This window comes from Lepus europaeus, chromosome X (assembly GCF_033115175.1).
Source record: "Lepus europaeus isolate LE1 chromosome X, mLepTim1.pri, whole genome shotgun sequence".
Lineage (NCBI taxonomy): Eukaryota > Metazoa > Chordata > Mammalia > Lagomorpha > Leporidae > Lepus > Lepus europaeus.
The window spans coordinates 8394373-8399479 of NC_084850.1; positions in this window are offsets into that span (position 1 = coordinate 8394373).

The window sequence follows — 5107 nt, forward strand, 5'->3', positions numbered from 1 at the left end:
CTTCCCCACTTAATGCTGTATAATTGTTCAAACCTGGTAAATGCCACTCAGGATCATCGGTTACTATCCTCACCCTGTCTTTTATGACCTTGTCTGAATATGATCAGAGTCGGCAAACTTGGAAGGCTTCCATAGCCTTGGCAACTCATGACGACAGCCTAGGGTGGTTACTGGTACCATAAACTAGAGTGTCAATTTGTTGGGTCAACAACATGAGCCACTGTGCACTTGCTCCTCATGTGGGATCTCTGTCCTTAATGTGCTGTACATTTTGATTTAATGCTATAACTAGTACTCCAACAGTATGTTTCACTTTGTGTTTCTATGTGGGTGCAAACTGTTGAAATCTTTATACTAAATTGATCTTCTGTATATAAAGAGAATTGAAAATGAATCTTGATGTGAATGGAAGGGGAGAGGGAGCGGGAGAGGGGAGGGTTGTGGGTGGGAGGGAAGTTATGGGAGGGGGAAGCCATTGTAATCCATGAGCTGTACACTGGAAATTTATATTCATTAAATAAAAGTTAAAAAAAATACTGTTTTAGTACTAGTTATAGCATCACTTCACATTGGACAACACATTAAGGACAGATCCCAACAGTGACTGTTGTTGTTGATTTAACAATTTGACACTCTTGTTTATGGCGTCAGTAATCTCCCTAGGCTCTAGTCATGAGTTGCCAAGGCTATGGAAGCCTTTAGGGTTCGCCCACTTTGATTTTATTCCGATAGGGTCATAGTCAAAGTGGATGTTCTCTCCTCCCTTCAGAGGAGGAGAAATACTAAAACAGTATTTTTACACTTTGTGTGTCTGTGTGGGTGCAAACTGATGAAATCTTTACTTTGGATATACTGAATCGAACTTCTGTATATAAAGATAGTTGAAAATGAAAAAAAAAAAAAAAAACCTGGTGTTAAATTGGAAATTGCATAGAGAATTAATTAATTTTTTAAAAAATATCATGTAGGATCTCTGTCTTTAATGTGCTGTACACTGTTATTTAATGCTATAACTAGTACTCCAACAGTATTTTTTCACTTTGTGTTGCTATGTGGGGCAAACTGTTGAAATCTTTACTTAATATATACTAAACTGATCTCCTGTATGTAAAGAGAATTGAAAATGAATCTTGACGTGAATAAAAAGGGAGAGGGAGCGGGAAAGGGGAGGGTTTCGGTGGGAGGGAAGTTATGCACTATGTGCTATTGTTATTGTCAGTAAGCGATCTGGGACTTGCTCCCTCATTTCTCTATTCTAAGCCAAACTTCCTCTCTCTCAATTCTCTTTGAGGTAGGAAACTAATTCTATTATGAAGGAATCTCCAAGATGCAAAATTTTATTTTAGATCTTATAAAAAGAGATGGCTAACATTTTTATGTAATAGCATAGCCATAATAAGAGCTTAAATTATAATTTCATAACTAGATCTACTTCGCCATAAGCAAGGTAAACAGTAAACAGGAAAGACCTCCCTTTCAGACCAAAGGGAAAGAAAGTTTTAAAGTGAGAATATAATTTTCCTCATGGACATTGTCTACCTCAGAAAAACTACAGAACATGCCTGTGACTATAGACTTCTAGTTTAGGCCACAAAGATTAGAGATGGGACTTGAGCACCCCCTTGACTTGCATCCTCTGGTCTGCTTTAACACAAACCAGGAGGAAAAGAAAGCTCGGCATCAGAAGCAATGGGTGGCAGGCCTATTAATGGCTGATCTGTACAGTGATCTGCCCTCAAGGAGACCCAACAGGCCAGTCCACTGCAGTGGCTTTCAATGTGGTAAGCCTGGGCTTCAGCAGAAGTCAGCTTGTGAAGAGCCCTGGCAGCTCTGCCAAGAGTTGGATCACGGGAAATGGACCTGCCCTGGAGTCGAAGGATGACCAGGTCAGAGCCACAGATCTTATTGGCTCTAAGCTGAAAAGCCCTTCACTCAGCCTAGCTTCCAAAGTGAACACCTGAGGAAATGGCCAAGTAGGGTCAGCAACATTGCAGGCAGAACTGTAAATTTCCTGTTAGAGATGCCACCTGCCTTTACCTGGCCAGCTCTCCTCCCAGGCCAGCTAGATAATGGAAGTTAACAGGGTGCCTTCCCCAAGGAGGTTCTCATCTCCCTTAGGATGTACCCCATGAAGAGATGGATATGTCTGGGCCTCATAATTTACAAGGCTTTAAAGCCCACCTGATTATTATCAAGCCCCTTCTGTCAGGTTCTATTTGCCTCTCAATCAGAAAACTTAGTTGTAGTTAGTCAGCACCTTTCTTAGGTTCTCTAATAACAACTCTGTCCTTTGTTCTAGACCCTGTCTAGCCCAGTTGGGTCTCATTCCTTTGTAATCATAACCTCTACTTTACCACCAATGGCTCTACTCCCAACCTGTGTGTACTAATGTTCCTCTCCCCCACTTAATGTTGTTTGATTGTTCAAAATTTCTCTACAGACAAACCCTGCTACCTGCAAAAGTTGAGTGGCTTTTCTCCCAGTCTTGGCTGGAATCAGCTTAAAGCACATCCTGTCCCCATAAGGGTCCACAGACAACCTCCCTCCATTTCCTCTCCTTTATGAAATCCTCTCATTACCTGGTTAATGCTACTCTTAGGATCATTGGTTACTATTCTCACCCTGTCTTTTATACTACATTGCCTGAGTGTTTACAACAGGTTATAATGGAACAAACGAAGGCCTTCAACAACCAGGCAGTCAATCAAATGCTGCTACAAGGATTTACTTGGCTCCCACCCAGGAGACAGTGGCTTGAGACATCCCCCCACACCAGCAAAGAGTACCTCGTCACCCCATGTCAGCAGGAAGTAACTCTAAAGACAGATCATCATCCCTCTACCCCTCTTGGACTTTTGGGACTAATGTAACCCCATACAAATCCTGCTTTATAAAAAACAAAAGGGGGGAATGTTAGGAAACTGGCACAGTTTTAGCCAGGTGGCCACATGGCCCAGCTACCTGAGCGAGGATCCACCCCCATCCTAATGGGATTCACTGCTCCTGCTTCCCTGCCCACCCTCAGGCAAAGTTTTAAAAGGGCCTGCTCCTGAACACGTGCTCTCTTGGCTCCTCTCCTCCCCTCTTGTCTCTTCTTCCTCCTCTCTGTCTCTCTCTCTTGCAGTCTCTTTCTCTTTTTCCTTCTCTGCCCCTTCACTCCGGTCTGTAGGGTGTTCCCCAATAAACCCTTTCCCTTACTCTGGTGTCCGGTGTGTTTTGTGATGGCTAACATTAATATATAACAGTGGGACATGGGGCCTGCTATAAGTAAAGCTTCTTCCGATATTTCCTGACAACATCAAGATGAACCAAAGAGATTACAAATTTGGTCCTTCAACAAATATCAAAGTAGACTTGTGTTTCAGCATATTTCACTTCAGTGCAGGGGAAGAACCGAAATTGCAGGAAGTCGATTGTGGAACAGATATGAAAAAGAATCTACTGAAATAGTGTTGAATGGAAACAAAATTCAATATCAAATAAAACAATAAAGCCTTCATCTGTGGATATTTTTAGGAAAATAGATTGTTCCTGTGCTTGCATGCAAGCATGTGCATATGTGTGCATCCACACATATTCCTACACATTCCTACTCTTAGTAGGGTAAATCAAGAGGAATTAACTTGGTGTGTTAAAGTGGTTTCCAGTTTATGATTTCTGGCTACCATATCTGTTTAATTAAAGTTATTTTGCATGCACAGAAGATATTAGAAAGATTTAGTGTTAAAATAAAAATTTTAGTATCATTTAAAAATCATTATCAAACATTTAAACTTCCATTAAGTAAAATGGAACAATAAATCTTTAAAGGTTCCTAAATGAATGGCACTCCACTTTGTATATTTCAATACTTATGAATGGCCAATTGTAAGTAATCCGAATTTCAAAAGACAACTGGCCTGGGGAGGTGTCTACAAGTGATTAGAATTTCAAAGAGCTCAGAACAAATACCAGCTCTTTGATAGGATAATTTATGCATAAAGTCCCAGGAAGAGGTATCTGAGTTGTTCTTGGAAAGTTCACACATAGCTATATTAGAGATTTAAAGCAACCTTTGGTAAGTTCTCATGTGTAATGAAATTTTGGGCAAGATGCTTTTTTTATATTAAGATGTTATGGGCCTATGATATAAACAAAGAACATTCAATAATCACATGGCTTATCATAAGTGATAAAGCTATAGTATTTGAAATAAATATAAATTTTAATCTGTATGCCTTGATAGTATTTAAATTGATGAATTACATCAAAACCAGCCCAAAGAAAATGGAGATTAATTAACAATTCTGAAGCATGCTTGTGTTCAATGTCTTTTTGTGAGCAACAAGAACTCACAGAAAACTCTAAATCCGTAAATGTATAGAGCTATTTAGTAATCTGAAGCCTTTTGAAAAGCAAATAAACAGGCTGAAATACACATTGCATTCCATTGGTCAGTTGAAGGTTTACACAGGTAATGTTAAAGAGAGCATCACAATTATTTAGATCTTTGACTAGCATTTTTCCACAAGGTAAAAATGGGAGAATGTAGGAAAACAGTACCATTATTAAGAAGCCATACTTTTTCTAGTAGTATTATGATTTAATACTTTTAATATTTGAAACACTAAGTTTCAAAACCTCACAATTCTGAATGGCTGGGGAGAATTTAAATTCCAAAGATTGGGGCTAGAATATTGTTGCAATGAGTTTAGCCACAGCTTGCAATCCCAGCATCCCATATCAGAATGCTGGTTTGGGTGTTGTCTATACCGCTTCCAACCTAGCTTCCTGCTAATGCTCCTAGGAAGGCACAGGATGATGACCCAAGTGCCTGGACCCCTGTCACTCATAAGAGAGACTAAGATGGAGTTTCTGGATCCTAGCTTCAGCCTGGCCCAAATCTGACTGTTGCAGCCATTTGGGAAGTAAGCCAGCAAAGGGAAGATTTCTCTTTCTCTCTCTCTCTCTCTCTCTCTCTCTCTCTCTCTCTCCTTTTTTCTGAATGTTACTCTTTCAAATAAGTAAATAAATAGTCTTTTAATTTAAAAAATTCCAAAGGTCTATTTTGTTTTGGCAAACAAAACTATGATTTGTACAGGGCCTATTGCTAAACTAATGAAAAATT